This window comes from Anopheles stephensi, chromosome 2 (assembly GCF_013141755.1).
Source record: "Anopheles stephensi strain Indian chromosome 2, UCI_ANSTEP_V1.0, whole genome shotgun sequence".
Classification (NCBI taxonomy): domain Eukaryota; kingdom Metazoa; phylum Arthropoda; class Insecta; order Diptera; family Culicidae; genus Anopheles; species Anopheles stephensi.
Window position 1 is genome coordinate 76,859,207 of NC_050202.1, and position 26,329 is coordinate 76,885,535.

General features: G+C 44.2%; 1 protein-coding gene across 2 annotated transcripts in view; it reads right to left on the reverse strand.

Moving 5' to 3' along the window:
* LOC118503688 (hemicentin-1) overlaps positions 1-26,329 on the reverse strand; it is a 182,481-nt gene that overhangs the window by 120,321 nt on the left and 35,831 nt on the right. The window lies entirely within an intron of this gene.

Genomic DNA, 26,329 nt, shown 5'->3' on the forward strand with positions numbered 1-26,329 from the left:
CAATTCCGAACGGTCTTACCCATCACGCACAGATTTACCGTCCCAGCAAGGCAGCAAGGTGGAATTGTGCAACCCGTGGATCCGGTTGTTGGCGAATCTGTCAACAGTTGCGCGAACGGGGCCTTTGGCGACAACTCGCTCAGTCTTTCGCCAGCGCCGTTTTATGATAAATAGCTTTGAATAAATTAAATGTCAACAGTGAAACCCGGAAGTGGCTCGTCTAGCAACACGGGAGGCCAACTCTTTTCGCCATTGCTATGGAGACGATTGTGGGGCGCTGCTTTGCTTAATCCTTAATCCGTTCAATATCAGCGGGTGCGGTTCGGGCTTTGGCCTTGGTTTCGGTTTTTTGTTGTGATGTTTTCCCCTCAGAAACATCATCCAAAGTCTTGTCAACGAGCTGAACGAGGTTGGCACTGTTTGCCAACGGATCGATGCGGTTGTGCGTCACTCACTCGCCACCGTTGGAGTTTCTTTTTTTTTTTAATACGCAGCCCGCGTATTTCTCCGTCATCGAGCTGACAATCATGATGCTTGTGTCAATTTCAGGTTGTTCGTCTGGGAGAGAGTGCTTCTTCTTTTTTTTGTGGCACAGCATTGCCCTCTAGTCCTACCAGTCCAATCAGCTCGCAATCACTCACCCCGCTGCGATGGTGATAAATTGATCCCAATTTAATTTTGCGCATCAAATTGTCAAAAAACGACCGGAATCGCCACAAACGAGCTCGGGCAAGCTTTGGCCCTTGATTACACTGATATTCCACCGTTGCTGATACCTTTTCGTAGCTCTCTCTCTTTCCCTCTCTCTCACTGTCCCTCATGCCATTCCGTCACCTAACTGCTGAACGAAAACGAAAGGACAGTACGAAGAACGTTTCCAGCACAACAAATTTTCGCTTGCAGAGCGCACACCATCACCGGCAGCGTGTTTGCCTTCAATTAGTGAAGTAATTATGTTTGATCTTTTAAAGCGAAACCCGCGCATCGACGGCGAACGCAGCGTTAGCTGATTGAGCAAAGTGTGGTGCGTTTCCGTTTGCGGGTGAGCTTCTGGGCGAGCTACAGCCAGTGAAGGAAACGGTCGTGTTCGGATGGGTTTTGAAAACAAATTATCGTTCCGATCGCCGGAACAGTTGAAGATGGGTCGTGATTTGTATGATGGTTGGTAATGAAATAAGCAATCAAGCGTTTCGTTCACGAAGGGTGACGAAAATGTTCAACTCAGTGTTCGTAGCATACACACAACATGCATCACGAGTAGCTGAACAAATAATCATTTTGAAAAAGCTTTAAAGAATTATTGCATTTTTTACTAACAACGTTTGTGTTCAAATAAAATCCAGTATTGCTTTCCGATCGACTCCTCAATGCCATAATTTACCCAGGGCATAACAATAAAATGGAATTCGATTAAAGGTAAATTTTAATCAACAAAACATGAGAAGAATTTTAAGGCTGCCCACACAGCGTTCCAAGGCTGAATAATTCCATACACATTTTGAACAAATTTCACCCTTAAAATAAACTTCATTACTAGCCCTTGCCACTGTGGGAAAATTAATGTGGGTTCTAATTTCATATTCTCGAACCGTGCTGACTACCGCGGGTCCTCCAAGTTCCCGATCAGGCAAAACGAGTCATCCATCATTGTGTAATGAATTCATTTTCCCATTTGAAAAATTATGAGACACTCGGGCGTACCGTGCAACGTGCGCCTTCATGACTACGGGCTTTCAATTTTGCTTGAAATTTTCCCAGCACGTTTTGGCATTCATTTTCCGGTGCCCGGTTCCGGCCGTGGGTCCGGTACCGTCGATGATCACTCAAACGGAAACTGATGCGAGGAAAACAAGGGCCAGAGGGTGGGAGAGAGAGTGTGAGAGGGAATGGAAAGAGGGAGGATTGATGAGGTGGAAAGTTGGCACATTATTATGTTGCCTGCCGGCATTATTGGTACCCGACGCAGTGGCTATCATTATTTCTTCCAGCTCATCGACCACCGCCGTGGGTTGATTGGGATGAACGTGTTTAGTGTTTTCTTGCTCTGCTGAAACTCTACTGTTCGAGTGAGGAAATTTACATTTTTACTCTCTTGTCTGTGTTGAGGATGAGAAATGACATTCGGAGTGCTGGTTCAATTGTGGGCCGTTTGCATTGTGCGATGTTGGTAAGGATGAAGGATGAATTTTCCGAGAAAATCTCACCATTACATACCAATCTTGTGAGTAATAGATTCCTGCTACATGTTTACTGTAATCGTTTGTTAATTCTTGTTCAAGGAACATACTTACATCCTGATGTGAGTGAGGATGCGTAGTAAAGACACACATACGCAGGAAGGGAAAACAACGTGCTGTACAATAATTCCGACGGGTACATCGTACAGCTTCACTCTCCAACGTACCGACAGCATAAAGTCTAATCAATTCTACATTCAATTAATTTTGCTCAACGATGTGTTCAATAATGTATTTCCATGGAGAAAATAAAACCCGATTGCTGCCGAACGCAAGCAGTGAGCAGCGCCGGCAGTGAAGAACCATTTCATCTCACTTCATCTGCTACCGGTACCCATTGTCGGTAAGGACGTGGTTGGAAAATGAGCCCTCCCCCCACCCATCGAAGGATGAGAGGGGTCCTGTTTGCCAGCAACACGATTGGCATGTTGCTGTGCGGCATAATAACTCCGACGGTACGCAAGCAAAAAAGGGCAACGCTGAGCACGGGACTACACAGCGAGCTCACACACAAAAGCGTACACCGAGTGGGGCAACATCTAGACAGCGCACTTGCTGCCTTTAATTGCATCATATTTTATTGTGTGCTGCTATCGACCGTGGACACGTCCCATCCGGTGTGGTAGGTGCAAGCGAAGGGCAGTGTACGATCGGATAAAGCAGGAAAGCAGAAGGACGATGGTTTTTATTGCCGTTCGTGAGAAAGATTGCTTCAATTTACTTGTACTAACGTTCCTAATCGGAGCTGGCGCCGAGAGAGAGGGAGAGAGATAGAGAGAGAGAGAGGGAGAGAGAGAAGTCGGGTTGAGTTGATTTAGAGCTGCAACAAGCAGCTGTCGTCTCCGAGATGGAACGTCAAACTGAACAAACGGAACGGGGGCTGGCTGGGATACATGGATTAGGGTTGATTTTGCGAGAGAAGATTTTCATATCCTCCTTTTTTTTGCTGCAGTCCTAACTGCAACCACTGTCTGAAGCTGGTCGGTACCGTGATGGAGTGGTTTGTAGTTTTGAATAATTATGTATCAATTACTGCAGGAGAGCGTTTTTGTGTTCTCGGCAGCATGGAGCCGGTTAGTAAAACAGGGTCTGTTAAGTTTTACTTTGTGGTAAAATGGGGTGAGGATCGTAAAGATAATCTCCAGATACTGGGAGTAATTACGACGGCGGTGATGAGTAGAAGTGTGTGATATATCAGACCGGATTATGGTGGTTGGTTTGAAATTTTAGGCATGTGAAATAATTTTCCCTCTTTTCATGTAGGATTTTTCTTGTCATATTTATTTTAAGAGAGATGGATGCCATATTTGGGTTTATATGGATAGAAAGAGAAAGAGAAAAAGAGAGAGATATCAGTTCAAGTGTGTATATGAAAGCAGAATATTCCTTCAATGCAGTGATAGGAATTTCCGAGCTAAAAATGGTTTGAAAAATTGCTAAAAAGGAATTGAAAGCCCTCTGTTTGAAAGGCGTTAGAAGATGTTTTTCGTTTATAAAAAATAAGCGTTTTAAGTTTAATGACTCTAAGATTCATTAAATGAAGTAACAGACAAAGAATTGAGTCCAGTATCAAGTGACCTTCAGACTTTTTGAACAGTGTAGCATTTGCAGTTTGTACGTTCGTTTCTAGATGGTCAAACCCTCTCAAATCCATTTCCAAGGCATTCGTGAGTGCTAAATGTGTCAATTGATTCTTATTGTCACCTGTTTATTTCTATTTTCTTGAACTGTTTCACAAAACTTTGATCAGCTTTTCCAATATTCAAAGGCTCCAACTATCAAACCCAGCACTAAGCTGAATGTTTGAAGAAGTGGCGGTCTTTGTGTTTCGCCTGCTTCAATCGCAATTCCACCGAGGATCGAACCGCTCAGAACGGCGAAGAACGATGTCTCAGTAAAATAGGGCCCTGAGCACACACATTCCAGCCCAACCCAACCGACGGGCTAATCATTCCGGACAGCGTCTTACAAGATAATGGTAAGTAATCACACGGGCACAACTAAGCGCCCGACTGGAACCGAGCTGAAACGTATCCCAACCTCCCGCTGTACGCTGTGTCACATTTTCAACAGCACGTTAGTAAACGAGAACCACATTCCAGACATTCATTAGATCCGATTCCTGTTTGTTCGGTGCCCGGAATACGTTACACCTTTCAACCTCCCTGTTGCTTCCCATCGCATCACATGGGGTTGCCTTTGATTGCTGGCAGGAGCTATCGCAGCTTACGGTTGATGCTTGTTCCTGCTAAACCGTTCGCAATCACCTTGGTAAGGATTATTTATACAATCAAGCTTGCACCGTTCGTTCTTCTCCCCCCGGCTGGAATCGTTCATTTGATTCCATTTTCCAAAAGTACAACGAGCTCAAGCTTCCAATCTAATGACGCTATCGCTTCCTTCTTCCGCCCAGCGCCGTAATCCCTTTGGTTGCCTCGCATCCCAGGAGTCGATGCGTCGAGCTGGTCTATTATTGAAATGTCTTAAATATTTCCCTTTTGCTGTGGTTCATCGTTACATTGCAGTTCGATAGTGTGGTTGCCCGAGAGAGTTCACACTAGTTTGTACGGGGTTTACTGGTCGAGAATACTGGACGACGGTGTGGACGATCGTTGAACGGTACGGTTGATGTGGAGGATTTATGTGACCTCGCAGTCCGTTCCCAAGCATAGGAGCGTCGACAAGCTCGTCCGCAAATAATGCCTGATGAACATAGTACGTTCTGTAACTGGATCAACCGAGTTGCAGAGGAGTGTAGGTGATAGCCACAGGGAACAGCCTAACCCTTTCAGTGTGTTTGTACCAGCCTATATGCCAGCGTACCGACGCTCGTTCCTGGACGTGTGACAGGTCGATATCCAAGCAAAGGAGAACTAACAGCCTAGTGGGTGTTCAGGGTGGGTGGAATGATCCGGAGCCATAATCCGGCTACGGGCATTATTGTGGCAATAAGATTATATGCTAATTCGAAATAATTAAATTTGAAACTTATTTGTTCTCTCTACCTCTCTCGTCCGCACGCGCTTGGGAAACCTCAGCAACCGTAGTAATTATGCGACACCGACAATGGCCAGGGGCACTACTTTCGTAAGCACAAATGTGCCAGTAGCTGGGGTTGTGAGAAAAAGCCGTATCAAACGTGCAACGAAAGTCTCCAAGATCGCAAAATACCGCAAGAGCCAGCAAACCTGCTGTAGCTAGCAAGTGCCGCTCGCTGCAGGTGAGCGAGTGTTGGTGTTTGCTTCCGGTGCTAATTAAACCGCCCTAATAGAGAGGGGTAGGAGCTATCCGCTAGAAGCGCCCGCTTTTCCCGTAGCGGTTGGTGCTAATCCACCTTGAAATATTTGTCCAGGGTTTGGGATGAAAGAAGCGTGTAGTTTCCTTGTTAACGAGATGCTGGCAATGGTTTTTCTCACCGCCCTGGGAACACAACGTTGCGACCCATGATCGCTATCTTGATCTAGAAAAGTGTCGCCTCATCTTAATGGAACGGAGCAAAATTTGTAACCAAAAAGCTAAGCTGATATCGATAAAAGTTGGGTTTGTGTGACCGGTTGGTTGGTGTGAGTGGGATAGGCGTGTAAAAAATAAACACGAAACCACAACAACAACAAATAAAAATAAGATGAGACGTACGTTTGTATTCCCTAAACGATGGCAAAATTGAGAGCCCATCAGAGCCTTGTGAAAACAGAGAACGAGCTTTAAATGCTCGACTGCTAACCATTACCAACGCATCACTTTCAAGGACAAGTACCGAACGATCATGGCCTACTAAACGGTTGCTCACTTTTCTCGAATCATCCACTTCCGCGCGCACGTGCTTCCTCGTTTTTTTCCCCCGGCCCGGTAGTAATATCTAATTAAAGAGCGACAGCCGAAAGCCGGCCGGAAAAACGGTCCGAAACACTAACTTAAACTTTCCTTTCCCAAAATGGTGGGGCAATATTTTCGCATTAGAAGCACCCATGGGTCAGCGGCTTATGGGGTGTGGTAGGTGGTTTTCGTGGACCGGAAAACCCGGAATATTCTTACCCTGCATCCTCTCTCTCTCTCTCTCTCTCTCTCTCTCTCTCCCTCCCAACACATCCTTTAAATAACGAGCCCTAATGTTTCTTTCAATTTGCTAATGGGCTCGCTGAAAATTCGCCTTTTCCATTAGTTGGTTTTTTGGGGGGGAAAAGACGGAATCGTAACTTAAGGGGCTTGTTTTTCCGAGCGCGCCAAGACTTTAAATTGTAGCACGGTGCTTGGTGCTTTGGCGAGAAGAAGATTCTTTAATAAATGTTTATCCGCTCGCTCTGCTCTTGGCGCCTGCTTTTCCTCCGCAAATGGCTTCGGGTGTGTTGAAGCTGTCGTTTGTGTCAAAATATTGTGGTGACTTTGTGCCATGTTTCTAGGGAAAAAAAAAACTACGAATTCGTTTTCACTTGCCGTCATTGCTTTGTGCAAAATGGAAAATTGTCTTGGTAAACATAAATCGAAAAAAATATACTTTCTTATTCTTCAAGGCGACCAAAACAGTGCGATAAACATTTATTTGCTTTTCCTGTGCTTCGTGTCTTCATGTCGCATTGTATACCGAACTATCTCATCATGTTGAAATCTTGTGACCAGCAGGAAAAAAATAAAACAAAATTCTCAAAGCATTTGTTTCGTTTTAGCGCGGAAAAACTAAACCGGAAAAAAGTTTTTCTGCAATAGATCTCCGTTCTCCTTTCCCAAGTACTTCGCTCTCGCTGTCACTGTGTATATTGTTGCACATGTCTGAGAAACAAATCTAAGAAAGTTCACAGCTTTTTCTGTTTCTCCTTTGCGACGACCACTTCATTCCATAAGTAAAGAACACGGTTGTTTTTCCTGTCCTCGAACCATTTGATCCGAATCATCTGGTAAAAGATTATTTCCTGCTTAGCTTTGTGCCCACAATTGACTGTTTCCCTGGGGAGGAAACTGGTTGGTATATGCTCAAAACCATTTATTTACTTGCACCCCGTTTACCCGCTCGCTTTGCTCCCAGAAGTTAAAAGGCTATGACGCTCGATTTAGTGCGATATATTTGCTTCCTTATTGTTTTCTATTGTATTTGGTAGAAGTTTATGGGGTGTTTGAGAAAATTTTCATCTTTTTATTGAAACATTAATCATGTTGCATAGGAGTCATTAAATAAATCTTATTGGTAAGTAATTTTTAATTTATTTTATGTAAGAATTATGTATAATTTATAAAGTTCGATTTAACTTCAAATGAATTCAACGCAATTACCTTGAAAAAATATATTTTGAACCGCTCGAATCTTATTGACACACCCAATGGTTTTACGACTCCAGCACCAGCCCGGTAGCTTGTTTATCGCTAGCTTTATTTAAGGTGAACGATTTCGCTTTCATCCCGCGGGTATTTGAAGTAAAAAGAAAATAGGAGCCAAATAAAAAAGCCAAGACGCCGAGAATCGGTCTAGCACAAAATAATAGTCCTGAATTACTCTCGCAGGACTCGCAGCACGTGAAGAAAATAAATTTGAACGAAAAACAGAAGGTTGTTTTCGCAGGAACTTTTTTCTGTGTGTATGCGTGTGTGTGTGTGTGTGTGTGTGTGTGTGTGTGTGTGTGTGTGTGTGTGTGTGTGTGTGTGTGTGTGTGTGTGTGTGTGTGTGTGTGTGTGTGTGTGTGTGTGTGTGTGTGTGTGTGTGTGTGTGTGTGTGTGTGTGTGTATGCGTGTGTGTGGGACTTGTCTCACTTGCTCTTTCTTTTATCGCAATCGTCACCTCGGAAGCAGGTGAGCGTACGGGGAAAAGTTCATAAAACCCGGAACCGCATAGAAAATCTCACCACACCCGAAGGATTAGCTGGGAAAAGGCCATACACACATATCGAACTTTTTTATCGTTCCACTCGCTCGTTGTCTTTTTTTCTCTCTCGCTTCTCTTCCACAAAAACACACACACACACACTTTATCCGGCCACGGATGTCCTGCATTCTGGAATGTCGATTCCCATGGCGCGTATAAAGTGAGTGCAAAAGTTTATCCATTTCTCATTCAGAATTTTAACCCAGTTTAGGTATTGGGGCCACCAGCCGCTTTAATGTCGGTGTCCAACCGAGCGGTTTTTGGTTTCCAAGTGTGGTTCATTTCCCACTTTGCAGGATGAAAGTAGCGTTCGGTATGTACCCGGGGAGTTCCAAAGTTGGCAGCTCGGTGAAGATCATTTCCAGCATCATCAACACAGGTGACGCCACAGGAAGAAGGGCAAGCAGAACGAAGCAAAACAAAAAAATATCTGCTACAGATATCCAGCTGGTCAAAGATGGGAAAGCGATCGCGTGCAAATGGGGTTGGGGTTGAATTTAGATGGAAATCAATTGGGAATTTTACGAGTGAACGGGTTTGAGGGAAACTCGGCAATCCGCTTTACACCTTTGTCCCGGTAAGTTTTCCCGAAAAAGGGGTGCCGCTGGAAATGGGGTAAGGTCCAGTGAAGGAAACCACAATACCCTTTCCGGGGACTAGAATGATGCCCCGGCCAATTGGTGATCCATTTCGCAACGAATTGGTGTGAATCGATTGTGTTGGAAAGCTGCATTTACTGGCGATACTTGTTGCTTTCATCTTGCACCCATGCTGGAGGCGTTCGGGGGGTAAACGGTTCTTTGGTGGTTGGGTGGCAATGGTGCAGTTAAAGTTTATTCGACTACTAAACCGATTCAGTCGGTTGTGAAATGTTGGTTGTCAGATGGTTCGACGCTCGGACAGCTATCCGCATCTGGAACTGACAACTGAGCGAAAACCAATTGCAGTGAATGCACAAATCAACGAACACAATTGGATTTAGGGTTTTGTGGCATCGCTACGGTAAGCTGGACAGCTAGGAGAGTTAATCAGTTGCCTTGTAAATTGAGGTGGAGAAGTGGATTTAAGTTGAGAGTTAAAATATTTAAGAATGTTTCACTGTATAACATTCTCTGTCTTTACCACTGCAAATCAACTTCACTGGTTTGTGAGAGAAAAGCTTTGAAAAAGGCATGCAGAACTTATGCATTCTACCCTTCAACTCATCTAGATTTTTTGCATTTAATGGAAATCTCTGTTTACTTCTTGCTTGTGAAAATATTTTCTTTTATTTCAATTCCGTTCACCCCGACCATTTATTATCCAACAGAATGTATGAGTCAGGTTAGATAAAAAGGCTTGGTTCCTTATACATTAGACTATACACAGCATAATGAAAATAAATAAACAAGTCTATTGATACCATGGAACATTCTACTTCGTTGCATCTTCCCGTTTATGGGTGTAAAATTACCATAACATGTGCCCCTTAATCCATTTCCCATCAGGAACCGTACCCGGTTCATCGTCAAGAAATAAAACAACTTCGTATGCAAAATATCGAATTCTATCAGCTTAGCACAAACCGAACCAAGCCCATCCGTGCTGCTATCGTCCCACTTACATGCCTGCTCGGAAATTTAGCCAACGGCCAATACGGCACAATGTAAATATCGAGTCGCCGGTGTAGCTGTAGTGTTGTGCCATCTTGTCAAGCAAAAAGTAGCTACATGACGCCCTTTCAAACGAAACTTCCACATGCCAACGACGATAAACCAGCACAAATTCACCAGATTCGAAGTGGTTACGCTGCCAGACAAAATGATGCCCCATTGTGTGTTGGCAAGCCGGTCGGAAAGCGGCGCAATCGATCGGCTGTGCGTTGCCATTGAATTTCAATCTGATTCAACCTTTTCCATCCGGTCGATACCGTTGCGGAAAACAATACCACTGTACCCGGGTGCCTAAGTCAACACGGTACACGGTTGTTGCCTGCCAGCTACAAACGCTCGTCCAAACGGTTCCACCGTAGACAATCGTTTCCGCTAGGCACTAGGGCACAAAACGATCCACATTTCCCCAAAATCGTCTCGAATGGCGTAGGCCTATTGATACCTTTGACTTCTAAATGTCGCACCGGAGCTAGCCGGACGGAGTGCAGGAGGGGCTGGAAATGAGAAATAAGAAACCGAATGTTGACCAAATGTAACCGGCTTAACGCATGGGAAAACGACCTCAAAGGCATCGATGGCATAGTGTTGGGTAGAAACGGCGAGAGATTACTTACGCCTCGCCGAACCCTAAGGCACTGAAGGTGAGACAGTTTTTCCAGCTCGTTGGCCGCTTCATTCGAGCGCAGCTTTCGTCGACCATCCTTCTTCGACACAGCTACCGAGACGATGTCCTTGAGCGCTTTTCCCCCCGGTTCCGGTGGGTGAGTGGTGTGGAGCAAAAATCCCGACGGTACGGAAACAAGTCGCATGGAACTGCAACACCGGCACCGAGGAAGGTCGTGGGCAGGTGGACCGAAGACGAAAGTTCGATCGAATTTCCATATTGCTTTCGTATCGTACCCATCAAAGCATTTCTTCTCCTGTTCGTACCGAAGACCTTCCTTTTTTGTTTCGTTTTTCTTCGAATTGTCTCCTTTGCGTTTGTTTTGTTACACTTTTCATTCGATCCCCGGTGGGAAGGATGTGATCAGTTACCAGGAATGGCTCGGATCGGTCTGGGTCTGGGTGAAACGGACGCCATCAGTAACGGGTTCTTTTTATGTAGCTTTTCTTAGACATCCTCGTTGTCCCACGTGGCTGTCATCGTGTGGGGGACAAGGGGAAGAAGAAAAAAAACTCCCAAGAGATTTGTGGGAAACAAATTTTGTAGCTTCATTAGCTTGATTGTAGTGGGCGGGCGGCAACGAGGCATCCGTTGTGCTTGAAAGTTGCGAAACCGAGTGGAGCGAAACGGGGATCGATGTATTCTAGTGGTTTTGCGCTCGTTTGGCAAATTGCGTTCAATGTTTTTCACACGCTATTGCGAGCCGACATTTAGAGCGGCTGCTTGTGGTTGAGGAGTGTGCATAAATCAACACCATTTTCAATGGTATTTAAATTTATCGATACTCTAAATATCGTTAAACTTTTCGTGAGCTATTTGTTCATTTGTGCAGATTGATCTTGACATGGTGAAGAATTTTATGAGCTTTACAGATTTGTAAGCCTTAATAGAGAAGTTATCCGCTGTTTAAGAGCAAAGTTGTTTCTAGAAATAGGCAATGCTCGCAGATTAACAGCATGCGTTATTTACGTAATTTTATAATTTTAAGATTACGGCTTGACGCCGTATTGTCATTATTAACGTAAAACTGCTCAAATTATTTTTATCAGAAATCTACCAAACTGAGTAAAGTACTGGGCGCCTCCATTAACATTTTCTATTTAATGCGATATTTTGAATTCACTAGTTAATTCCATGACGTATGTACTAGAAACAAAACTTTTATTAAGGATAAAAAATAACATTTTTGAGCTGCATATTGAACGTGTATCTCGGAATAAGCTGGTTAATTATATTTTTTGCTTATAACATATTGATGGAGGCGCCCAGTACTTTAAACGTTTTTGTAGATGTCAGATGGTTCTTCTTCAATGGTTCTCATGATCTTATCATTAGTTGAAGGCGGTCATTCAGCTCTACATATTCACAATGCTATCGAACCATGTACAAGTACAAATATGCCTGATGCTTTCGCATCAAGCTTGGTAATTAAAGTTCATTTCAAACATCAACTACCCATCACTCCGTGAGGTAACTGTTCCTTTCTTCAGCTCGATTCAAATTCAATTGAGTGCGAATGGATCTACAATTTAAGAAAATTTCACATCGAACCAATCATAAAAATGAGCTTTGCTTACCTTTGAACCGAAATGGAGAAATGAAGTAAAAATCACGTTCAACTTTCAGCCAGGTTGAAGCACGCTACCGTACCGGAGATTGATGTCTTGCCGGCTTCATAAATAATCAATGGTCCGATTGCCAAAGGTATCGATGTCGGTGTATTGTACCGCACACAAATTCGCACGTGCAGACACCGGTCTGGTATTCGGTATCAGTTCTCCAACCGTTCATCATCCGACCGGCTCAATCCCTTATTTCATGCGCTTCAAAGTGGCTTAGGTAGTTGTCTTAAAAACTGATTCGATTCGGAGATATCACACTTATTGGGACGGAACGAACGAATGACCAGCAAACCTTTCTCACAACGACATCACACAGCTTGTGCGTGTGTGCGTGGTGCGTGTGCGTTTGTGAAGGTATCGGAGCGAAAACCGGCTCCATTTCAGCAAAAGAGGCATTCAATTCTTGTCCCTCCGCTTTTGTCCGAAGCAGTTGAAGCGCATTCATTCATATTGAAACAAATTGATTGTCCATCGAATAATCGGACAGAGAAAAAGGGATCGAAATCAATCAATCGTTCCCATTTCTCGGCGGCCGAGCCGTAGCAGACCTTACCCTGGCAATGAGCCCGGGATTGATTACATATTGTTTCGGAACCACCATCGGGAGAAGGTGGGCATTCTTTGATTTAGTTTAGTGAGCACCGAATAAACCCGACCTTACCGAAAACCCTTCGGTACCGTCGCAATGGCGTACAGGTTGATAGATCTCATCGGAACACACTCGCCCTCTCTCTTTCTCACTAGCACTGGAGCTACTCGATTAGGGATGGGTCAGTTTTTGTGATGAATATTGAAATTTACACATCGAAAACCCTGCTCCCGGTGCCGACTGGAAAATGGTTTTAAGTTTGTGAGTATCTCCTTTTGTACGACTGTCTGATTATCCAATGGAGCATGGTTTGGATGTGGTTAGAATCCGTTTCACTCCCAAGAAACCCATAGGAAGATGCTCTCGGTCCAATGGAGGTCGGTTGTGATTTGATTGCAACCAATTCGATTAAGTGTTGTGTTCGTGTTTTGCAGGTGATAAATTCCTTTGCTCCTACTCACAAACCCGAGCGGACAACCGAATACCTGATAGCGCTGATTGGGATCTGCCCTCGAAGGTCGTAAATTGTCATGAATTCAATTAAAAGGGACATGTTGCTGAGTCCAGTGCGGAATGTTTGATTGATGAAAGGTTGAGTTTTCGTTTTTCCAGCTGGTTAAGAAATTAAATCCGACAGTACAAAGAGGAGTCTACAATCGAACTGTGCGGGCTTGTGCGAAGTTAGGAAAAAAGAAATAATTTACATTCTACTTCATCTTTATCCGTGCTAGAACAATCCACAGTTGGGAGTGGATTAACTCGATCATGATTATGAGCTGCTGGAAGCTGTTGATTATGATTAACTAAAAGGGTCGATTAAAACTTCATCCCAGGAGTTGCACTGGACTTGCCCTTAAGGTAAGAGCGTACAAAAGTGAACCAGCTTTTGTACCATACTCCTAGCTGAATGCATCGATGCCCGGGAGCCGTCGGACGACGGTAGACAAAGTGCAAGAACGCAATCTTGAATCTTGGACCTTGGTTTTCTTTGCACTTCTCGGCAGAAAAGAAAAGAAATTCTGTATAATTCTGTGCATGCAGCATTTAAAGGCCGTTTATGCTGTAAGAAGGATAAGTTATTTTTTTATTTGTTACCTAACCGATCCACTTCGCGGTAGGTGTTTTTTTGGTCCCTCCCCAGAAAAGCTGCATTTTTGCTTATCTTGAACTTTAACTCGACGCTTTCTATGACGTCTTTCGGTCTTTCTTCCTCTACCATACGGCCTTCAGGTGGTTTTGGCATTTTTTAAATATTATCCATTCATTTTTTTACAATGGTTCGCGCTTGGTGGCCTTTTTACCGCCGCTCTTTGTTGCCATGGTGCAAAAGTCGCACGGAACCACATTAAAACTTAGCCTCAGTAACTCAAACAATGAAAAGAGCAGAAAAATAAGTTGTTCCAGGCTGACCATGCCGATCAGTTTACAGGGGACGATGAGGAAGGTAAATAGCCCGCTGCACAGGCTCACTGAAATGTAAGACAAAAAGCGACAAGGATAGCAAAAAACAAGCAGTATAAACTTCCTTCAAGATAGGAAAACGGATATTACTCTTTTATTGGGCTAGGTAGAGGAAAAAACTGCTTGCACACGCACATAATCACACAAAGAAAATTATCGTTTCAGTGGAAAGGTGAGGTGAAAAAAAAATCCGAAGTTGAGTAATTCTTCAGAAGCGCAAAGTTCAGCATCGAAAGGGCGGTGCCAGCGAGATTAAGATGAGTTAAATATGAAGGACGGACGGCTTGCTTTTCAAACAGGTGACAAAGTAACCAGTTAAGAGCGGGTGCTTAGTAGCGGGAAGTTTGTCGTTCTTGGCCTGGAGCGAGCTAGTTTGGTTTGACGCTATATTTCACCATGGGCTAGTGAGTGGCTTCATTATCATATTTTTTAAATTAAACGAGGCAAAGCTTAAGTATGGAAAAATATTCAATATCGATTCAAGGTATAAAACAACCTATATCTTATACAATTGAATGACGTATTTTTGACATATTCTCTAGCTAGAGTTGAAAGTAAAACTTCAAAAAGTGAAGTCCTTACCATCATAAGCTCTAAACATTCCCACCGTGCCGTTTGGGAGGGCAATAAGTAAGAGCAAAGCTAAGCAACGGCTGCTGCAACACGTCAAGTGACCACGTTGCCATGTCAGCAGCAACAGGAACACGTTGATGGAGGGAAAAATTAATTAAAAAATTAAATAACTTCCATCGTTTCCGTCCTGCTGTCATGCTGCACCCATCCCATCGACGATGCCTGCACCAAAACTGGCCAGCTGCACCGGGCTGGCAATGCGGCAGCGCAACCGAGTGCCAGGTTAATGCTGACAATGCCCACGCCGGTCGCTGCATCGTCTCCGAAACAAAGGACAGAAAGCAGCCTGAAGTCATTTTCATGTTGAACGTCCCGTTCCCGTAGCTACACGCGCCACGTGGCACAACCGATTGGAGCCTGTTCCCTTGAAGAAGGTGCGAAATATGAGCCCGAAGAACAAAGCAGATACATTTCGCCGGTGGGTGGAACGGTGGGTCAGGAACAGGGGCCGATGGCCAGCGGGAAAACTTCATTACACAAACTTGCTTCGTCGATTATGATGCTTATTTATTTGCCTCACAGGCGGATCCCACGGCCGGAACGGAATGTGGGATGGAAAGTGTATCGCATCCAGCAAAAAAGGGAACTAAGATTAAACGAAAAAGAAAGCCAATAGGAGCTACACGATAGAGGGATTCCGTTTTCTTCGCTCCTTTTAGGGTTGGGCAGCAGCCTCAAGCCTTCACGGTACAGCATCCTTGCCCAAAACCGTGCCGCCGGACAGGTGAGCGTCTAAATTGAAAATAATAAAGATGAACGGAATTTAATTATAATATAAATTGAGGTATTATTATCCCTTAATCATTAGCCCCCGAGGACGTCCCACGGCGGTCAGCTCGTGTTGAAAACCCGAACACGGTTGATGCAGAACTGCTCACTGCAAAACCGGTGACAACGTCGTAACACCAGCCTTTGGATACATTTTACCCAACTAACCAGCATCTTGCCGCGGTCGCTTACCCACGCATTCTCATGAAGAGTTTTAGAGGCGCGATTTCGTCCCGTGCGGTTTGTACCGGTGGAAAAACCGGTGGATGATAATAAAAATAATAAAGAGTCATAAATTATGCTTTTTATGTAACCCCCACAAAACCAGGCAGGTGGGCATCGGACTGAAAGCGAGGCCAAGCGTGGCGTCTCCTTCCGATGACTCGCATCCCATCGTCGTGATGAACGATGTGGCGTAGGCTTTTGACGCTTTGCGCGAACAACATGCCGTAAAAGGCTGAGATTTAATGCCAATGTAATGCGCTATCGTAAAGCCGAAACTCCACTCGAATGGGTAGATTAAGGATGATGGTGCCAAACGAAGTAAAAAAACGTATGGCTAAGGATATAATGCGTGGGGAGGAAACGGCTGAAACACATCCCTTGACTCCTCCTTAAGACATCGCCCCATTCATTAGGGGGTCGTGTGCCCGTTCGGGTGGTTCGTGCGTGAGCAACTTATGCGAGCGATTATGATCCACAAAAGGGCACATAAATTAAGACGCAACGGCACTTGTGGAACGTGTGATACTTCGTTTGCCGAAATTGCCCGAACGAGGTGAGGCATGAAATTAAGCCATTGGCTCGTGTGTGGCAATGGTGTTTGATTGCGGTGGGGCAATGAATGCAATTAAAAAGGCTTCTCAATTTATTTGCGGCTTTTAGGTTGAAAAAGAATTAAAGGATGGTAAGGGAAAAATGGGAGATTTATTTTAAACGAGTCAAGCGAGTTGATTGCAGCAATAAACATTAAATGAACTTTATTCGTAGTCCTTCAATCTATGAGAAAGTATAGCAAAAAGCATCTTGTATAAATAAACAAAAACGAGGATAGGACAGTTGACTTACGAAGTTCATGTTATCACACTGCAAGAAGCGGATTAGCGTTGAAATTCATTACATAAATATTGATTGATTTTTCACGTTTTTCATTATGATACTTCTTGTTTCCGTGTATCAGACATTCCTTTTTAAATACTCTTTCTACTTATGAGGATATTTAGCATACATTCTTTGTTAATATTAAGATTGATGATGCGAATAAACACATCATAATTGAAGTAATATTGCTTTCAATTAATCTAAACAAATCGTTCTCATCTCTTGAAGCATCAGTAAAATCTGGTAAAACTTAATGTTAAAAAAAGTTGGGAAGTTTGTCACGTCCTTCACTAACAGACCGTCTTATTTCTATTACTTATCGTTCACATTTCTAAGGAATGACAAACAATCCTCCAGGGATACGCCTGCAGTAATCTTTTCGCTCTGCATTCCCCACGAACACGACAAGAACCGTCGCTAACGAGCTGCAATGCACAATTCCATATAGTTGCTCATCCCCCCGAGCTGCCGTACCTGTAAATGAAGAGAAAAAGAAACGGCTGTCAGTTTGATCGTCACGATTAGTTTGCACCTGTTTCCATCCCCTTCAGCGCACCCTCTTCGACTATTCTGATTCGAAATCATAATCAATCTTCACCCAGTCTAACCCATACCCGCTCGAAGTCCAATGCTGCTGCTAACTGACTGATGTGCCATCCCGGACATGGCATTAAAAATTTACCAACCGAAAATTCGTTCCACCATTTTGGGCTCGATGTGGCTCGCGGCGGCCATCACCAATTGGCCGGCAGCGTCAGTGAAATCCCAGCGCCAATCAATCTGAACTAAGCTGAAGCGTCCAACCGTCCATCCAATTGGAGCGAAGTCAAAAAAAGGGGAAAAGCAACACTGCAAAAGGACATAAGCCGCTAAAACCCCGTCAGCCCGTCAGGATGGCAATGGCAGGGCACAGGCGAGCGGATAGTGGTTCCACTTCTTTCCGGCATTCCTGCAACCGGAATCCGAACAGCGTTGTTACAACATCGCGCCCAATGCCGGGGTACGATCGTGTCTGAAGTTTCTCACAAAGAGTGAGAAGAAATTCTGGAAAGAAAAAACGAACACCGGAAAAAACACACACCGGAGGTGTATAACGCCGCACGATGTTCATCATCCTTGTGGTGGACGAAAAAACCGCATTCTTTCAGTGCCTGGCCTGGGTATTAATATTTCATCTCCATTATCAGCCACCGGTGCGACCGTTTGCTGTAAACGGACATCCTTGTGGAGCGTCGTTTTCTCGGGGATAAAAGCGGGCCGACCATGCCACCGCAACCACCATTCGTCAGTGTCCAGTTCAATCAAGTCCGACGAGGAATGGTGGTGCCGTTTTTGTTTTCATTTTTGCTTTGCAATCTTCCGGGAATGTGGCCGTGGCCGTGGGATAAAATTTCACTTCCAGGAAAAGAATGGCTTAAAACTGTGTGGAAACCGACCGTTCAATCCGTACCCTTGCTTGGGCCAGCAGTGCACTTCAGGTTCTTGTTGATCGTGCGCGAGGTCAAAATGTGCTCCAAAAAGCTCTTGGCGAATCATCAACATTCCAGTGAAATTTTCCAAGAATTCGGTGTCTAAAAGTGAGGTTTCCTTTGGGCTTTTCGATTGATTTTCTACTCTTGACTTGTTCGCATTTCCCACTGTGCTGGACCAGTGAGCTCCATCAGCTCCGGTAACCCAATTCTGCAGAGCTACAAATCAGCAAGCTTTAAGAGAAAAAGGGTGTACCGAATGAGACGAAGTACAGATGTAAGAAAAAGCAGGAAAAACAAGCCAAAAAACAGAGGATATCTTCTCCGTCTCTTTCTCTGTGGCCCAGATAACGCGGTTGGCGATGGAAAGAATCCGCTTTTATTTTTTCGGGTACTCTGCTCCGCGCCCAGGAAAAGGGGGAGAAATGATTTATAAACAAAAGGCTTTCCACCAGCGGCACCACCGACATTCGTTTCGGAGAAGTTTATCCGGCTGTGTATTGGACACGGTATGACGGTTGGTCCACGGTGAGAGGGTGATTGGAAGCCGTTGGGGGGAAATGTTGTTCGAAACGGATTAAGGTAATGGAAGCAAGAGCAAGGGTAGAACGCCTTACTACCGCCTACAGCATCGCTTGGGCAAGGTCTGGGTACATCCGGTTGTGTGGCCTAGTTCGCGCGTTCGATCGGAAAAGCTGTCCGGAAGGGATACCGGTTCGGTGGATCGTCATTGATTCGTTAACTTTACTGCCGCACGGTTGGTGTTGGGTTTGACCCTAGGCGCAGTAGTAGTGCCGTGCTACTGAACTCGAGATGGGTGAGATTAAGCGGCAAAGATAACAAGCAGAAAGGAAATGAGTTCTTGACGCTCTATCTCGTTGGGGTTTGATGTGTTTTCTGCTGTTGTGATGGAAGGGAGCTGCAGGTAGTAGGCAAATTCGAAAAGTGATTTTGTTATAGAATAAGATTTTTATCGTTATATTACACAACTATTATAGCTTTCGGTTTGCACAAGTATAGTTCTTAGTTTACGTTGCTAGCATTTATTTGTAATTGTTTGTAGAAGCTCTCTAATAACAAAAAAGATTAAAGAAAACATCACCTCTTATCAGTTTTCCATCGTAAAAATCATCATTTTAATCTTTCCACCGCAAAGAAAAGGGAAAACCACTCTCACCTATATATTTTTACACTCTCATAGATTTATTCTATTGCTTACACATAAACGCTGAGCCGCAATCTTTTTACCGAAACGATTATGCGTGAAATAGCTTTAAATCTGTGCGCCCTTAATTCATTCCGCACACAGATTCATGCTCCTACATTGTACCGCCAAAGCTTATAACTCAACGGTCCAGATAAGCAACGCTGCTTTCGATCTCCGAAGCTGAATTGTTAACGTTCCGATTAAGGTCGTCTTTAAATAGCGCTTCGAATGGAATGAAAAATAAAGCAAAGCGAAAGGAATAACCAAGAGAAGAAAAAAAAACGCACACACATACACCACGAGCCCTGCCGGACCGGAAGATAAAATTTGCTGACAAAGAATATGATTAAATATTTGTGCGGCGGGTAATATTTTCATTCCACAATGGGGGAACCCCTCCGACAGCACGGCCAGCACGGTAAGCTTAAGCCGTGGCAGGCCTGCTTCGTTCTTCTTTCCTTCCGACCAAGGGCGCTTGACGTTAGTCAGCTTACAGCACCGGTTGGGGAGGCAGATGCCAAGAAGCGACCTAGCTACGAAACCCAGGAGGAAATTATCTAATTTTTGGTCCCTTTTTCTTGTGAAAATTCGTACGTTTTTCTGTTCCATTTCGATCCACCACTGCGACTGGCCCGAGATACCGATCATGGTGTCTCTATCGCGGCGGAGTTTGTTCTGGCCCAAATCTTGCGCCCTCCTCCTGAACCCTGACGTGAACACGGCAAAGACGGCGCAATTCGAGCGTAACTTCCTTGATTCAAAATTTATCTTCAATTTCCTTTCCAGCCATGTCGTGGCGTTTCCGGTGACGCTTCTTCCTCCCGAATCGTCTTCACTTGTATGTGGATGAGTGCTGCTGAACCACTATTTTCAACCTCTTGAGGAAGATTGCCGGCTCTTCCTGTGGGTGTGTGGGAAAGTTTTTTTTTTCTACTCATTTTCTTTGACATTTATCTGAACCGTAAGATGTGGGTGGATGTGGTTTGGTACGAAATGAAATCATTTCCGTCCCTAACTGCGCCCAAAATGGAGCGACTTCTTTCACGCGAGCGGTGGGTGACCGCATCCCGTCACTTTAAAGATAAAGTTTCTTTTAAAACCATCTAAATTCTGGATTTTTAGAGCAGTTTATGACGGTTGAACGGTTGGGCGTTTGGCTGCAATTTCTGATGGTAGCATTGAAAAAAAATCACTGAAAAACTCCCGCCAAAATGCTACCGCTCTGTTTGTATATGTACACAACAGACTAAGCACCCAAAAAAGCAATGATTTTACGACACCGGTCGACACATTTGCGGTCGACCCGGTACAAAGCCATCTCTTAAAGTCCCTGTCTGTTCACGGCACAGCACAATAGATGATGCAGTGGCCGAACCACAGTGTGCCATGACATAGCGTTTGTGGGTGCTGGAGAAGAATAATCGTCCTTTGCTCCAGCTGCACCGTGTGTACAGTGGGAATCGTTAAAGCTCCGAGACCTGAGGCTGCAACAATCGCTGCAATTCTTCTGTTTGGTTGGCCCTTATTTCTTGTTTGCCACAACTCTTAACAGACGCCTGGTGGTACACACACACACCACACACCACAAAAACCCCAGCAGCGAAGCGATAGTAGCCGAACCGGATCGGGCTGGTGGTCCGTCCTGTTCCAGGTTTCCATTTCCTTTGTGACTTGATTGTACCGAGACTACCACGGTTCGGGTCCAGCACGGGTGAAAAAGATGAAGTATGGTGGGCCGCTATCTTGCAGCGTGTCTACAGCAGATACCGCCCCCAACGGTGCTGGGAAGAAAAATGTCCCTGTAGCAGGGCGGTTGGACTGGTCGAAAAAAAAATATATGACAATAGATACATAACAACAAAACCACAAGTCACTTGGGAAGAATGATTGCTCTAGTATTGTTGGTGTAGCCCATGGCTTTTCTTTTCGAGCTAAACAGTGGAGTGTTACAGAGAGAGAGCTTCTTAAAGATACAAATTACTAGGCCATTCTTTTGTTAGGGGAAGAACATTTGATAGAAAATGAGTATCTTAAGCAATAGTAAATAAATAATAAAACAAAATTATACAGTTGATCTAGCCTGGAAAGTCATAAATAAATAAAGAGTGATGTGCATTAGAACAATTTCTGCAAATTAACGAATGGCTAGTTTCTGAATGAGCTAGTTTTTGAGTGAAGTTGAACGAGACTATTTCTCTTACAAAAATATTATTTTTATATTTTATTTTCTTCTTTTTCTTCCTTGGCACTACAACCTCGAGAGGTCTCGGCATTTGCCATTTCTGGCTTTTCTGTGACTTAATTTTACCCGTAGCAAAGTAGTCAGCTCTGCGCACGGGGAGGAGGTCTGGATGGGATTTGAACCCCGGTCTTGCCGTGTGAAGACCGCACCGTTATCGCCTCGGCCTCTAACATTTTATTTTATTTTATTAAACTTTATGTTACGTCTTTCATTGGGTTAAAATTTGATTTTGTTCTGCATAATATTTGGTCTAAATCATATTTCAGCACGTGGAAAATTCTTGTGAGAAATTCTCCCTACATTCATGATTAAATAAACATTGTCGCTATCTTACTTCAAGTGATAAATGTATAAAGAATAAGTGATTAACATTAAGGCGAGCTGTTTAAAATATGGAAAGGCTTTCGGATCATTCCAGCTCTTCCAATCTAAATAAATTAAATCGATAAATAAATTTAATTAAAAACTGCTGCACAAAAATAAAAAATTAAATCTGAGGTTTATAATAGCTAGAAAAATCTACCATGTTGACTGATTAAAGTATGTTCGCTGTGTATCGTCTAATATACAGCAGCAAAAGAAAGCATTATTCGTAATTATTGCGATGTCGCATACTCCAAAATGTGGTACAAATTATTATAAAACAAATTTAATTCTCATTTATCTTCACTCTGCAACCGCATGTGTCGCAAAGCTACTTTATTTGCCTCTTCATCCTTCTATCTGCTCGTGAGTCTAGTATGTATTCACCTTTCCAATCTTAAACCCCAACTAGTACGAGCAAAGATTAATGCATTTTTAAAGCAAGTCCATCAAACCGTACAACCTTTTGCCACAAAACGATTGCGACCGTCTGCATCGCGACGGCGAAGACGACCGACACATACTGCTGAAACAGCAACTGCATTCGTTCTCGTTTGCAGCCAAATTTGATTTACAGTCAGCTTGATTGCGGCGGATGTTAAAGGACGAGGTTCCGTGAACGTTTCCCGCAGATGGTGCTTGATGCAACGGAAACTCTCAACCACCATTATTTCCCTCCCCCGGGGTTTTTAGCTTCGAGTGGATTGGAATCGAAATCAAGCGATTTGTGATGGCGGTGCATCCGTGCTGTTGCTGACTGCAACACCGCCGCGTTTCGCTGCTCATTCGAGCAAGAATTAAGCTACAAAAGACATTGGCAAAGCAACAAAACATGAGGATGCGGGAAAAAAACCTTCCGCCAAGAGAGAAAGAAGGAAAGGATAAAACACAAGGCAACACTCTATGTTCAGAACGGAGTCCGTTTTTCATAGCCAACAACCATAAAACGATTGCTGACTTCGTCCATCCTTAATCGTCGTTTCGTGTGAGTCTATTCGTGTAGAAGAAGGGGGGGGGGGGGGGGAATGGCAAACGAAGGATGAAAACAACGAAAAGCAGCAAGCAAATCCGAATCGTATTTTTCTGCCCGTATTTCCATCGCACCAGATAGGAACGGCGGGCTGAGTTGGGTGGTTGGTTGGTCGTGACCGCCGTGTTGAACGTCAAGTGAAATTGAAATGTACCTTATAGTGTAGCGTGAGAGGTTTCGTCTAGCAAATCGTTCAGTTGACTGCCTCTGATGCGCTACCGCACACACTTTATGCTGCAGTCGTTTATTTATGCATCAGCAACATCATTTCCACCTAGTGACGTTTTGTCTCCACTCGCGTGCTTCCGCTTACGGCCAACGTGCTTATCCACTCGACGGCGTGCAATTGTTGTTGCCCTGCTTGGATGGTAGTGTGCCGCAAGAAAAGGTACAAGCCGTACTGGCACATGCAATATCGAGGAGGTGTACAGTGTCCTGTGCGAGTCTTTAGCCTGTTTTTGTTCTTTCCTTCTCATGGCGGCAAACTACTTTGGCAACTAGGTAGCTGCAAATCCACCCCGACAGCCAAACAGCTATAAAGCCGAGCCAAACAAAACTCCCAAAACAACACACACACACACACACACACAAAAAGCTTAGCAAACGTTTCTCCAAACCTGTCCCACACTCCTTAACCCTGCGCACGTCTGAGGCGAAGTGGTCGGGCTAAAGTGCCCGGCAATGGAACGGTTATTGTTTATTTGCTTCTCCCCGGAGTGCTTCAAAGTGTCGGGAATCGGAATCACCCGTCGATTGGACCCTCTTTCCTGCTTTGAAAAATAATGTTGTTTTTTTTGTTTCGGGATACGCGGCCGTACCGTAACAGCACACTGAAAACGCAGGTTCAACCGCAGGAAGAACTTGGCAAGGCGCAGTTCGCTGCGTGACTGCGATTTAAAAGTGCTAACAATCCAGTACCGTGTGGAAGCGTGGAAAAATGTTGCAGCTTGCTACCGTCCCTTTTTCGCATTAAAGCTACTTTGCGTCCTTTTTTTGCACTCAGTCAAGCACATCACTTTAGATCTGAGGCTTGTTAGCGGATTTGACGGCAAGGCAAATTTGACGAACGGCGTGAGGAAGTCATGACCGTAATGGAGCCTCACAGAAGATCTCTGACAGCGCTCTAACCACTGCCAAGCTTGAGGATAATGGTGTGTGCGTGTTTATTAGGCAGGAGCCTAAGAACTGTTGTGTGAAGGTATATTACACACTCACTCTTCTGTGAGCTCAGGGGCTAATGAAGCAACTTTCCTTTAATTACTCGTACTCGTCTCAACAAAGCAGTGTTATAAAGTTGAAGATTTTAATAAGATTTCTCAATAAGAAAAAAGCTCTAGTCAGACATACAAAGGTTTGAGCGTTTATTTAACAGTCGAATTTACAGATGGATTGTTCAAAAGTCAAAGAAAATTAAGGGAATGGCTATAGCTCAGCAACTTTTCAGTTGCTGTAATTACTACAGGCAAGCTGTCGTCTCACTTGACTCGTTAAGAGTGGTTACGTGCTGCTATAACATGATATGATAATTGGACACTGAACAGCACTGCATGTCTTTCTGCTTCTGGCATAGCCATGCATAGCTGATTTAAGTCCCAAAGAAGACACTAATATGACAGCTGCAAGTGGCCAGCCAGGTTTCAGTTATCAGGTTTTTCTTACAGTTTTCAGTGGTAATGTGCGATTTTAAAACGACGAAAAAAAAAGCTAAATTTCTGCTCAGCGATTGAAAGTATGCAATTCGCATAGCCAAAACGCCTTAAATTATGCAGTGTATACAATTTATAATCATTCGATTGACATTGACTTAAATTAATAATTAAATAAAAAAAAGAAGAATATTTTTAAGAATGTTACTTTTTCAACAGCAATCGTCGCATCACAGGCAAGTAGTTGTTCGTTTACAGAATTGGCTATTTAAACTAAAACTGCACGCAAAACACACCGAAAAGCAAACCTGACATTTACACCATACTGTGGAGTGAAGTTTTTGTGTGGAAAGTTTGTTTGGTCAAGTTGTTTTATTTCATTCTTGTCATTTCACCCATCCAACACACCTTCGCACAATGCACAGCATTAAAACTTAATTGCACCAACTTTTCATTCCACAACACCGAACCGTCTGTTGTGGGGCAAACTGTGTTGTGCAAACAGTTACCATTACACTTTAAGTCAGGCCAGTGGCAAGAACAAGCGATTCGTTTACTATTAAAGTACAAGTCCCAGAGTGCAAGTGTGTGTATGGTGTATTTATTTGCCTCCATTCCTGGCCCGAGCGCAGTGAGTTAATACTTAAAATCTGCTACTTTCATTGCATCGGGCAGCAAAAAACACCCTCAATGTTCGGTGCTAAGCCATTATTAATATAAACTTTAATTGCTCACACGGGTGCCTGGTGTGCTGGACGCGTGGAAAAGAAAAGTGTAGTAACATAATTGCAATCGCTTTTCCCTTGCCTGGTTTGCTTTCCTTCGCAAAAAGGGAGGCCTTCGACAATATGTTGCCACTGGATTGAATATGAAGTACTGGGTGCCGGGTGTCCTCTCGGTTTTCCTCGGTTTCCCCCTGGTTTGGTTTGCGAAACTTGGAGTGTTTCTTTGCGAAAAATGCACCGAATGTGAACGGTTACAATAAAACGCTGAGTCGGGTCGAACGGATGGAGAGAGAGCAGAAAAAAAACAACAAGGAAGCACGCCATAAGAAGCCCAAGTACAGAGGTGCATTGTTCCCACGCCTGCAAGCAAGCGGGACCCGGCCCCCATCAGCTCAAGAAAGCCAACTTACCGAGGTTGCGATAATTTATTGCATGTCAGAAACGGTTAGCGGTGCAACTTTTACTGCAAGAACTTTGTTCACGGGAGCTCGCTGGGGTGGCCCAGTTCGAGGCGCAAAACTGCAGCAAATTGCCAGCGCACGGAGCTCTGTCTCTCTCTCACACACACACTCGCACAACCTCGGGTGTTGGTGGTTGGGAAATCGGACCGTCGTGGAGGAGTGGGTCGGGAAATGCTGGCAAGGTAACGGAGTGGAAAATAAGTGTTTCTAATTGCCACCAGCGAACACAACGGAGTGTGAAACAAGAACAGAGTGCCGCAAAACCATTTGATCGAAGCCGAAAGCCCTGTGTGTGTGTGTGTGTGTGTGTGTGTGTGTGTGTGTGTGTGTATGTGTGTGTGTGTGTGTGTGTGTGTGTGTGTGTGTGTGTGTGTGCTCTTGTTGCGTTCTTGTCAGTCGTTTGGCATTGCAGGATGGTTTTTGTAGTTTTGTTCCCTTTTTTCTGTTGCTTTTTGCACACCATCAAGTGCCAAGCTTTCAAGCACATTCCTTTTGCCGAGCCCGTTTAGACTACTTTGCACTGATATTGGGCTCGCTGACAAGATAGCACAACGAAAAAACACAAAACGTATGGAACACTCTACTGAGCGCTAGATGTTGCTGCTACC